Here is a 13,711-nt window from a genome sequence, read left to right as displayed (position 1 = left end):
AATACAACACCATGGTGAACTCACATAAGTTCACAATGATGAAAAAAGCTTCATTTGGAAGATTGCCAGATGGGCGTGCTTGATATGGTGAGAATAAGGAGAGGGATGGATATAGGGTGGTCAGGATTGGAATAGACAAAAGAAAGACCGTGGGAAACGGCATAAGGAAACGGTTCTTTTCAGCGGTTCGGATGGTATAAAAGGGGGTAACTGAAGGAGAACAAAAATAAAGTAAAGTATAGCAGCATATCAAGCTGAAGTGCGCGCGCCGCTTTTTTGTAAGATATACTCGAAAAATTTGTGTGTGGTTTAAGTTTTTTTAACATTCCCTGTGCGCGGAGACCCAGAAAGGGTCAGTGTAGTGCCGAGAATAACAATTCGGTAGTTTGGACATAAGACAAAGTGCCTTCGGTTCTGAACGCGGTTTCGGTCGATAATCGGGAGGGAGAAGGGCAACACAAAACCCAACTACCAGGATAGGATTCATCGCGGCAGAGAGAGGTGGAATAATTAATAAGCAGGTGAGTCCGTAAATGTAAAAGGATTTTTTTTGTCATCTGGACTTCCGCGCCGTTTGGGGTTCACGCGACCTCAATTTTGACTTCGGTCACCAGCCTCCTCATTAAATCCGCAGGCACGGATTCTCTTGGGTGAAGATTCCCACTCAAGCATTGTTTTCGTTTGCATAATCCCAAACTCTAGAATTTATTATCGCTTTGATTTTTTTTTGAACAAAATAATAAATTTTTGTGGATGCATTCATGTCATATTGCGCGTAGGTATGAGGGCAATATAACAGTGATGCATGTGGGACATAAGGCGCGTGAACGCCAAATCGTGTTTGGGAGCCGTAGTGAGAAAAAAGAAAAGGAAATTTGTTTTAAGTGGCGCTAATTGAGATTTTATTCTCGTAGTGGGAACCGGAAGTGGCCAGTGAAGCCTTCTGGAAGCGCCAGGGAATCACATTTTTGCGAATCACAGTTTTTTTGCGCACCACGAATTTTCTACAAATCACGAATTTTTTGCAAATCACAACTCTTTGCGAATCACGTATCGTACAAAAAGCAACAACGAAGCTACGAATTTCCACGAATTCGGCATCAAAAATTTTTTAAAATACAACAATTCTTTGTGCAACTTCGACGTCAAAGTGTTGCGAGTATCAACCTTTTGAGAAAATTCAACACCATTTTTTGATGCAAAGTCCCTATTCGTTCTACGTAGTCGACGTCATTTTTATACGTACTCGGCGTTATTGCGGGCAAATCCGCTACACATTCGATCGCCGATTTATTCAAAACCCTACAACAAATCTTGCATCTCGGAAAGCTGCATCCAATTGGATTTATTTGTTCGTCTCGCCATTCACCTTAACGTTGGAGCGACCTACCTCGTTATAGCACGCAGCATAAAAGTTTACCATAGTGTAATTTGTATAAAAGCTTTTTAGGTGAGATAGGGATTAATAAACAAGTCAGGGTAATCTTAAAATTGTTCTTTTTGTATCCCAAATTGTACTTGCTGTAAAAATCTGAATATCATCTGGATGTGCCTTGGCATGCGTCCGAGTCAATAGTCCGTTTTAGTCTTAAACATAATGTTCCTAGTATATCGGAAATTCTAGAAAATTGTAAGGTGTCTGTCAGTCACAATAGATACCGAAACGATTTAGACTGTTTTTTTTTGTTTTACCTTTTTTTTTTATGGCAGAGGTTATGAACCCTGCATCAACAAGCCCCCCAATCCCCACATAAAAGAGCTCTTTTAGGTAGGCATTAGGGTGTGTTTTAAAACTATTCCTTTTTTCTCATAACTCCAGCTGGTTAGACAAGAGTTTGGTATTTTTTTGGTGACGGAAAGACCCGGGAACATAGTCCCAAAAGGATATTGATCATAGATATTTTTATAATATACGGAATTTACATGTACATTGTGATTTTTTTGGTTTATTATAAAATTTGTATACGTTAGAAATACAGTTTCCATACGTTTATTTTTTCTGCTCCTATAAATCTGTGTAAATTTATATATGTACGTTTTTTTTTTTGCGAGATAAAGCAAAAAACCCAGATGTGGTAAATTCAAATTTGCATGTATGTATATGGAAGTTAAGTGTTTGAAGGAAAATATTGTTTAATTTAAACGAAGCTTGTGTCTTTGTGAGTAAGATTTTATTTCCTTCGTGTGTAGAGTTGAAGATCATGTTAATTATTAAAATACGTCATTGAACTGAAAAGAGCAGTAGTATGGCTTGCTGATTTCTTTTTGGGCGGGGTGTGAGGATGGCAGGATGAAGAGGTAAGTAGAGGTGGGTGGAGCATGGCATTAGGGTGACCGCAAAAATGAGGCGAGCGGTCCAAGGTTGGGTGGGCTTCTTGGGGTTTGAAGGTGTGTGGGTAAAAATGAACGAAGAGGAGATATGAATATGTGTCCGTCTGGCTCTTTGGGGGGTAGGGTTAAGGACCACTACCCATTGTTATACTGAGCTAGTAAAGGGTACCCCAAAGAGCCGAAAGTAGGTGTACGTGACAATATTTATATGGCGCCCAAACTAAAACGCAAACTTCGCGAGTGTGCTGCTGAGTAGCACTTAGTCCTTTTTAAAATGAAATCAGCGCTGAAAGGGGTTAAATTGGCGCCCATGAACAAAGCAATTATAATCCTAAGCAGTATGCCTTAGGTATATATAAACACATTTTTTTAAATTATTACTCCTTGCTTTTCAAACAAATTTTATTTAAACCTTTTTATCCAAATCGTTCATTGCAATGGGGTGGATGGAAGCTGTCATCCTGTCGAGCCAGGTGACTTGCTTAAGCGTTTTCTTTTGCTAAAGTTCAATTGCCCTAGTGCGTCGGGGTCAACTCATCTGTCCTCCCAACAATAGTCAATCGGTGACATAGGTATCTACCGGCACATTAACCTATTTGCACCGCCATAATACAATACATATTTAGATTTCAATTTTTTTATCATAGTTGGATAATTTGAGTCTGCAGTTTAGTCCTTGTGTATGAAGACCGAAACTGGAAATTAAGTTTGTGATGCTTCATACATAAGCACACATACAAAGTTGTTTAGTGACCACAACCATGCGGTAACATGCAGAGGATGTGATGCCTAAAATTTTTTGTTGATAAATAGCCACACACTACATAACCCAGGAACGTTAATCTATGCTCCAAACCCTCCGATTGGAAAACCTTTTCGGGTGTCATGCTATCCAAACTCCCGCAAATTAGCACATTGTTATAGATTTGAATTTATGAAAGATTAGTCCTACTTATATTTGAGTTTTTTCTTTTAAAATATTTGAGAACGAGGCGTGCCGTTTAGCACATATAGGCGACCATAGATATTCTAGTTTTTTATACAAATGTTAGCTAGAATATAGGGGTCCATAGTCGGTAAAATTTCTATTATTCTGTTTTGAGATACACGGAAAATAATTTCTTGTATATGAGTAATACACCACCAGCACATAACACTCGAGCCAAAACAAAGATTGCAGCCATGGAATCTAATGACACAAACGCGAACACCGCGGTTGAAGAGGATGCCTCATTCATAGATTTGTCAGGTCGTTTTGGAGGGGCGAAGAGTAGTGGGGATAAAACGGGAGAGAAAAGGGACAAGGAGGGAACCAGCAGTGCGACACCTATGACAGGCAGTATAACCGGGACGATGCCCAAGCAGAACACCGGAGCACAGGTAACTCAATCCGTGCTCGTACGGCCACCCGTATTATCTTTCCCGCGCCCGCCACCCCTCCATAATTTTTCGAATCACGCCACAGCCCAGCGATCTAAAACCCAGCACATTCGTGACGAAGTTGCACCTATGATTAAAGAAATGATGGGTGAAGCGAAAGAGGCCCTTTTAGGGGAAATGAGAACCAACATGCAGGAGATGATGAATAGTTTGCGAAACTCAAACGGTGAGGGGGGAGCTGTTGGGGGAGGAAATAGATCGCGTGTTCCATACAAGCGAAGGAGGCACAACATTAGCAGTGAGTCCATGGAGTCGAGGCGGTCGATTCCTCGAAATGGAATTGCCGATGAAAATGTCAATAGCAATGGCAATAGAGATAATAGGGACACCCTTAACCATGTAAGGCCTGCGGTGGGTCCCTTGCCGGCGTTTACAGGGCAAATACATCATCGTCAGATCCAAGCAGCACAGCCAGCTAGGCAGGATTCATTCTCGGAAAGCGTCCCAGTCGAAAGTCAAGTTAGAACGGCAGTTGGTAGATCTGAACTTAACATAGAAAAGTGGGGAATTAGTTTTCAAGGATTCCGGGATTCCATGACTATTGAGGATTTTCTATTTAGATTGGAATATTTAAAGGAAAAATATGGGTGTTCATGGGGAGATATTTTGCGTGATTTCCATCGTCTGCTGGGGGGCGAAGCACGAGAGTGGTATTGGTTGTACATTCGTACAAACCGAAGCGTAGATTGGCCAACTTTGCAATTTGCGTTACAGCGACAATTCGCCTCCCAACTCACAGATTTTGAACTAATGAGGGAAATCAATGAAAGGAAACAAAAGCCCGGAGAAACAATTGACGAATATTTTCATGCTATAGGGGTACTTCGTTCTCGGCTAAGGAACCAAATACCCGAATACGAAATGGTACGTCTGGTCAAGGGGAATTTAAGAGAATCGTTGGCGAAAATGGTTTACCCCATCGCGGTGTACTCCGTTGAGCAGTTGCGGATGGAATGTAAGGAGGTGGAGAGGTGTTTCCCCCGTCGCGAACGTATGCCGCAAGGCGGATACGTGCCCCGATCTTATCAGGTAAACGAGGTCACACTCACACAGAGTGATGATCAGGAAGCTCCCAGAGACGAGGGGCAAGTCTCTGTGGAGGAAGTCCGATATCAGCGCGTAATGAAACACCCTCCAGCGCGCGACCAGACCAGCCGTAAAATAGTATGTTGGAATTGTGGAATTGAGGGTCATTTGTTCACTGAGTGCATGTCCCTACAGCGACGTATATTTTGCTTTAAATGCGGAAAGTCGGATGTTATAACACCTAAATGTCCCGTATGTAATGTGACGGGAAACGCGAAACGGAACGCGATGACGACGGGGGTGTCGCGCTCCACACAATCCCCGCAAGAATAGATAAGTCAACCAACACACCCACAGATTGTGAAGACGCCAGAGGTGAAAATGAACAGGTCGCAGAAAACTTTAAAATTAATCAAAACCCTGATAGACAGAAAAATGGAAACAACAAAAATACCCTTAACCGTCCAGTTACGCTTTCGCTTGAGGAGCGTTTGCGAAGGTATCGAGAAGCTCGCGAACGAATTTTTGCCGACAGCGTGTTGCTGGGTCGACGGGTGGCATCGCGCAGGATACAAAAGGCCAGAGAACGGTTTCAACGAAGAAAGCTTGTGCGTCGGGAAGTTGTGGCCACGGTTAAGAGAGCAGAGCGAAATGACCCGCGAGTATACGCTGATATAGAGGTAAAGGGGATGAAATTGCGCGGATTGTTGGATACGGGGGCATCGGTGAGTATTCTAGGACGGGGATGCCGCGAGCTAGTCAGCAAGGTAGGGGTACCTATTGAAAGGTTTATCTCAAGTGTAACGACGGCGGGAGGTGGCGCACATACGGTACTGGGAAAGCTAACCGTACCTGTAAGATACAATAATTTAGAAAACAACATTACATTCTATCTATGTCCATACCTCGAGCAAAATATATATCTGGGGATTGACTTTTGGCGTGTATTTCAGTTAGCTCCGAGCATTATAGGGATCGATGAGATTGATTTTTCGCGATTAGAACAACAGATGGTGACAGTGGAGGATAGACACGAGCGTCGCATATTGCATGACTTAACCGCTGAACAACAAAAACGGTTGCAAGAAGTCAAAGATAGTTTTAAGACGTTTGAACAGGATGGACTTGGTCGCACGCCGCTCGAAAAACATTCCATTAAGTTAGTTGACGAAGCCGTGCCTGTGAAAGATCGTCACTATCCATTGTCGCCGGCCATGCAAGCCATTGTATATGCTGAAATAGACAAAATGTTAGAACTAGGAGTAATCGAAGAAAGCGAAAGTCCCTGGAGTAACAGAACGACTGTTGTTCGAAAACCTGGAAAAAACCGATTTTGTTTAGACGCGCGGAAGTTGAATGCCTTGACCGTTAAAGACGCCTACCCGTTACAGAACATAGAAGGCATAATCAGTCGCATCGATGATACGCATTACATCAGCAGCGTAGACCTAAAGTTCGCCTTTTGGCAAATAGAATTGGAGGATAAATGCAAACCATACACTGCTTTCACCGTCCCGGGACGTCCCCTGTACCAATTTGTAGTTATGCCATTCGGCTTATGCAATGCGGCACAGCGGTTGTGCCGATTGATGGACCGCGTCATACCGCAGAGGTTAAAGTCCAACGTTTTTATATATCTGGATGATTTGCTCATCATTGCTCCAGATTTCGACGCGCATTTGAAAACTTTGGAAGAAGTGGCTGGTTGTCTAAAAGGAGCAGGGTTAACTATTGGGTTAGAAAAGTCAATGTTTTGTTTCAAAGAATTGCCATATTTAGGTTATATTGTAGGCGGAGGTATGTTAAAGACGGATCCTGAAAAGGTGAAGGCTATCCTAAATATCCCCTTACCGAAAACGGTGAAACAAGTTAGAAGTTTTCTGGGAACAGCTGGGTGGTACCGTCGATTTATAAAGGATTTTGCAATGATGGCTGCACCACTGACTGATACCTTAAAAAAATCGAATAAGTTCCAAATGACATCGCAAGCCATAGAGGGCTTTAATAATTTGAAAAAAGCACTAACGAGCGCACCTGTACTAAAGCACCCGGATTTCACAAAACGTTTTTGGGTCCAATGTGACGCCTCTGACTATGGCGTTGGCGCGGTGCTGTATCAAAAGACGGATGATAATGCTGAAAATCCCATCGCGTACTTCTCTCAGAAGTTAAACGAGTGTCAACGGAAATATAGCACAACCGAAAAGGAATGTCTCGCGGCGGTGATGGCAGTGCGAAGATTTCGATCGTACATTGAACTTATGCCATTTACCGTAGTGACGGATCATGCCAGTCTAAAGTGGCTCATGTCACTTAAAGATCTGAGCGGCAGGCTAGCGAGGTGGTCCCTGCATCTGCAGGCATTTAATTTCAAAATCGAACATCGAAAAGGGTCGGAAAACATAGTTGCTGACACGCTATCTCGCTGTATAGAAGATATATCGCAATCGTTAATAGCAGGCATGGATACGATAGAATTCGAATCTGAGGAATACTTAGGGTTAATAGGCACGATTGAGAAAAATGCTGAGAGATTCCCCGATCTAAAAGTAGAGGACGGTTTTGTTTTTAAGAAAATGCTAGCTAGGGATATCGAGTTTGAAGAAAGCCAGTGGAAGCTATGGGTACCGGCGTCATTAACATCGACGCTAATTGAAAACGCGCATTGTGCTGAAACAGCCGCACATGGAGGAATGACCAAAACCTTGCATCGTTTGAGGCGCATGTACTACTGGCCTAACATGGTCGTACAAGTCCGGAATTTTGTCCGTGACTGCCAGGTCTGCAAGGAAAGTAAGCCTAGCAATGTAACTTTGAAGCCAGGTATAGGGTCAGAGGTTATCACGGAACGACCTTTCCAAAAGATTTATGTAGATTTTTTAGGAAAGTACCCCAGATCTAAGAGTGGGAACACGTATATTTTTATAGTTGTGGATCATTTCTCTAAATTTACCTTTTTAAAGGCAATGCGTGAAGCAACGGCGGCCAACGTCGTGAAATTCCTGACCGAAGAAATCTTCTACAAGTTCGGGGTACCGGAAACAATACATTCTGACAATGGGAAGCAGTTCACGTCAAAGCAATTTACCCAAATGGTAGAGACGTATTGCATCAAACACCTAAAAACCGCCTTTTATTCGCCTCAGTCTAATGCAGCGGAGAGGGTCAACCAATCGGTTTTGGCCGCAATCCGCGCATACTTGAAAACAGACCACCGAGATTGGGATATCTACCTACCGGAAATTGAATGCGCATTGCGAAGCGCAGTGCATTCGGCCACGGGTGTATCGCCCTACTTTGCCCTATTCGGAATGCACATGTTCACCAGTGGTGCCGATTATGCTTTGGCCCGAAAACTGAGTTCACTTGATGACCACGAATTGCTATCGCTGAACAATACTGATCGACTTCGGATTATGCGGGATAAAATTAAGGATAACTTACATGAGGCATATAGAACAAATGCGACACGGTATAATAAAAGGATTCGCGAAACGCGTTTCGTACCCGGGCAGGAAGTATACAAACGGAATTTTGTGCTAAGCGACTTCAAAAATAATATTAACGCGAAATTTTGTAAAAAATTTACGAAATGCAGGATAACGAAAGCACTCGGGAAGAACATGTACCTGTTAGAAACACTTTCTGGACGTAGTTTAGGCGCCTGGCACGCCAAAGACTTAAAACAATAGGCTCCTGTCCATTTTGATGTATCTCCGGCGATGAGGGTCAAGTCGTCCGGAGAGCAACAACCGATCGATGATGTCGGCCAACCTGAAAGAAGGATAAACAAAGTATCCACAAAGTAACTCGCTTATATGTGAAGTGTAGAGACAATAATACTTCCCGTAAATCTATCTCCGGCGATGAGGGTCAAGTCGTCCGGAGAGATCCAATATCCAGAATATACACAATGCCCGGCATAGCTCGCGAAGCAGGAGACAGTGTCAGGTCGTGGGTCGTCCCCGCGTTGGGCTTCACTCACACCTTGGCCCGCTTGGATGTAGGGAGCTTCGCATGTCGAGGTGGAGTACGCTGGTAAAAACAGCAAGATTGAATTAAAGTTTTCCTTGTTCAAAATATATGAACAAATAAACCAAAGATTTACCCTCGGGTCCCCCTCCTAAACCAGGGGTGGTATCCACAGTAGGTTTGCGCAGAACACCTCTCTACGTTGGTGGCCTACGGCCGCGCGTAGAAAGTAGTACCCTGGGTGGTGCCAACACCGGTTTGGAGACCAAAACTATATCCGCACAACACACTTATGTTCACAGTTTTTTTGGTGGGTACTTAACAACAAGCACCTGAAGAGCACAAACTTTCACCGCAAATATCTCCGGATAGAGATACAATTTTTAATTTCCGCCTTGGGTATATTGTCCGCGAGATTAATACGCGTCGTGGGACACCTCTTTCGACCTTCTAGGTAGCAGTCGACCTCGCACCTAAACTCAAAACTTTAACAAAATTTTATAAAATTGTGTTTACAAAAAATGTAAACACGAGAAATGTCAAATGAAATGTCCCAAAATACAACACCATGGTGAACTCACATAAGTTCACAATGATGAAAAAAGCTTCATTTGGAAGATTGCCAGATGGGCGTGCTTGATATGGTGAGAATAAGGAGAGGGATGGATATAGGGTGGTCAGGATTGGAATAGACAAAAGAAAGACCGTGGGAAACGGCATAAGGAAACGGTTCTTTTCAGCGGTTCGGATGGTATAAAAGGGGGTAACTGAAGGAGAACAAAAATAAAGTAAAGTATAGCAGCATATCAAGCTGAAGTGCGCGCGCCGCTTTTTTGTAAGATATACTCGAAAAATTTGTGTGTGGTTTAAGTTTTTTTAACATTCCCTGTGCGCGAAGACCCAGAAAGGGTCAGTGTAGTGCCGAGAATAACAATTCGGTAGTTTGGACATAAGACAAAGTGCCTTCGGTTCTGAACGCGGTTTCGGTCGATAATCGGGAGGGAGAAGGGCAACACAAAACCCAACTACCAGGATAGGATTCATCGCGGCAGAGAGAGGTGGAATAATTAATAAGCAGGTGAGTCCGTAAATGTAAAAGGATTTTTTTTGTCATCTGGACTTCCGCGCCGTTTGGGGTTCACGCGACCTCAATTTTGACTTCGGTCACCAGCCTCCTCATTAAATCCGCACGCACGGATTCTCTTGGGTGAAGATTCCCACTCAAGCATTGTTTTCGTTTGCATAATCCCAAACTCTAGAATTTATTATCGCTTTGATTTTTTTTTGAACAAAATAATAAATTTTTGTGGATGCATTCATGTCATATTGCGCGTAGGTATGAGGGCAATATAACAGTGATGCATGTGGGACATAAGGCGCGTGAACGCCAAATCGTGTTTGGGAGCCGTAGTGAGAAAAAAGAAAAGGAAATTTGTTTTAAGTGGCGCTAATTGAGATTTTATTCTCGTAGTGGGAACCGGAAGTGGCCAGTGAAGCCTTCTGGAAGCGCCAGGGAATCACATTTTTGCGAATCACAGTTTTTTTGCGCACCACGAATTTTCTACAAATCACGAATTTTTTGCAAATCACAACTCTTTGCGAATCACGTATCGTACAAAAATCCAATTTTACGAAGCTACGAATTTCCACGAATTCGGCATCAAAAATTTTTTAAAATACAACAATTCTTTGTGCAACTTCGACGTCAAAGTGTTGCGAGTATCAACCTTTTGAGAAAATTCAACACCATTTTTTGATGCAAAGTCCCTATTCGTTCTACGTAGTCGACGTCATTTTTATACGTACTCGGCGTTATTGCGGGCAAATCCGCTACACATTCGATCGCCGATTTATTCAAAACCCTACAACAAATCTTGCATCTCGGAAAGCTGCATCCAATTGGATTTATTTGTTCGTCTCGCCATTCACCTTAACGTTGGAGCGACCTACCTCGTTATAGCACGCAGCATAAAAGTTTACCATAGTGTAATTTGTATAAAAGCTTTTTAGGTGAGATAGGGATTAATAAACAAGTCAGGGTAATCTTAAAATTGTTCTTTTTGTATCCCAAATTGTACTTGCTGTAAAAATCTGAATATCATCTGGATGTGCCTTGGCATGCGTCCGAGTCAATAGTCCGTTTTAGTCTTAAACATAATGTTCCTAGTATATCGGAAATTCTAGAAAATTGTAAGGTGTCTGTCAGTCACAATAGATACCGAAACGATTTAGACTGTTTTTTTTTGTTTTACCTTTTTTTTTTATGGCAGAGGTTATGAACCCTGCATCAACAAGCCCCCCAATCCCCACATAAAAGAGCTCTTTTAGGTAGGCATTAGGGTGTGTTTTAAAACTATTCCTTTTTTCTCATAACTCCAGCTGGTTAGACAAGAGTTTGGTATTTTTTGGTGACGGAAAGACCCGGGAACATAGTCCCAAAAGGATATTGATCATAGATATTTTTATAATATACGGAATTTACATGTACATTGTGATTTTTTTGGTTTATTATAAAATTTGTATACGTTAGAAATACAGTTTCCATACGTTTATTTTTTCTGCTCCTATAAATCTGTGTAAATTTATATATGTACGTTTTTTTTTTGCGAGATAAAGCAAAAAACCCAGATGTGGTAAATTCAAATTTGCATGTATGTATATGGAAGTTAAGTGTTTGAAGGAAAATATTGTTTAATTTAAACGAAGCTTGTGTCTTTGTGAGTAAGATTTTATTTCCTTCGTGTGTAGAGTTGAAGATCATGTTAATTATTAAAATACGTCATTGAACTGAAAAGAGCAGTAGTATGGCTTGCTGATTTCTTTTTGGGCGGGGTGTGAGGATGGCAGGATGAAGAGGTAAGTAGAGGTGGGTGGAGCATGGCATTAGGGTGACCGCAAAAATGAGGCGAGCGGTCCAAGGTTGGGTGGGCTTCTTGGGGTTTGAAGGTGTGTGGGTAAAAATGAACGAAGAGGAGATATGAATATGTGTCCGTCTGGCTCTTTGGGGGGTAGGGTTAAGGACCACTACCCATTGTTATACTGAGCTAGTAAAGGGTACCCCAAAGAGCCGAAAGTAGGTGTACGTGACAGTTTTTTCACTTGTTAAATTAAAGGGAATGCATCAAAATAGTTAAAGGAAATTGGTTATTTTAAGAAAGAACACTTATTTGTACAAATTTGTGCTAAAAGATGTATTTATATTCTACCACAATATTCTCACTTCTAAAACAACAACAACTACAACCACAATATTCTTTATTTTAAGTTGAAAAGTATATCATAAGCAACGGTAGAGCTCTTGGTATACAAATTTGATGCAGCCATCCAGAAATTGCGCAAGGATTTTTTAATAAGGCTTAAATAGATTTTGGCATATGATGAAGGACGAATTCAACTCAACTTGGCCGCCAGAAAATTGCTTTGCTGAATGAAAGCAGGCAACTCCGGCAGATTTGTGTTATGCGGCCGTCTTCTTCTTATGTTCCGCTGCTGATGTTGCTGTGGCACCAATTCATTACTCATTTCAGTGAATACCACATGAAATGCAATAAATACTGTGCAATGTTTACATTTTATTTCTTAATTTCCAACAAATTTGCAACAAAAATTAAACTTTTCAATTTTTTAAACAAAATAAGAAATGTGCAACGAAATTTCAATTGACAAAACAGCTGACTTCGAAAATTCGAAATTCCTATTCCCCAATTATTGTTCTCCCTAGGAGAACAGAATTGGAGGAATTTTTCCGCGGGAATAAAAAAATCCGCGAGAACAAAATTCCGCGAGAATATTTAGAATTGGTCTGATAATAATTTTTTATACAATTAGAATACATGTTTCATTTGTTGCACTAGTTGAAAAATGAATATTGCGCAGTGCTGCAATGAGTTGAGATGGTCTTGCAACTAAAATATATATATTATAAATACAATGGAAAATAAACGCTTCTGGTGCGAGTTTTTCGACTTATACTGTGAATTACCAGCACTGTGGAAAATAAATAGTGTTTTTTTATACGATTAGGGCCTTTTTTATATAATTAAACACATGTTTCATTTGTTGCGCTACATTAAAAATGAATATTGCGCAGTGTTTTTGAGCCGTGTACGTCAAAATTTTCATTTGCACAAATTCCGTCGTTTTATATTTGCGCATGGCTTTTGTGTCATGTATGTGCCGTCTAAGTGACGTTTACATTTTGAGATGCCATTTGTTTGTTTCCATTTCATTTTGACATTTTGTCATACAAATTGACATTTATTGATTATGATGCCAGATTGTATGCGCTAAGTGTAGTATAATCAAGGCCATGGTACAATTATATTTCATTTTTTATCTTGCACCAATCGGGAAACTGAATACTTACATAAAAGCCGGTAAATATAGCGACGGAGTGGAGTTGGGCATCAAATTTACTCTCTGCGCTCCCACAATTAGGTCAGAGGCTTGAAAATGGAGCAAGCAAATGAAGCCGTTTTGCGGAAACTTAACGCCACAGGCCTTTTCCCAATTTTGTATCTTCCTTGGATCTTGCGGGACTGTGAAAAGCTTCACACCCGCTTTCTCCCTTCTAATATTTCACAGACAACACTTTCCCATATTTAAATATGCACAAAACACAAGTAAATTCTGTTTTCTTTCTTTACAAAAATTTGCAAAACATTTAAAAACCACTGCGTATCAAGAAATTTTCACATCAAAAGTAAATAAACAAAAAATGTAAACATAAACAAAGTTTGACATTTTATGACCACCTTCGAATGAAAAATCATGTAAAATGCAACTCTGATGCTTTTACCTGGTAATTGTACCATGATCAAGGCTAAGTTGCCAAGTTTACGCCAAGTCAAGTCAAGTCAAGTTAAGCTGGAGTCATTGGTGCCGTATAGCTGGAGACATTGGTGCTTTATCGGTAACCGTATCGGTAACCTTATAACAGCTG

The sequence above is a fragment of the Eurosta solidaginis genome, chromosome 1 (assembly GCF_040869045.1).
Source record: "Eurosta solidaginis isolate ZX-2024a chromosome 1, ASM4086904v1, whole genome shotgun sequence".
Lineage (NCBI taxonomy): Eukaryota > Metazoa > Arthropoda > Insecta > Diptera > Tephritidae > Eurosta > Eurosta solidaginis.
This window is presented reverse-complemented; position numbering follows the sequence as displayed.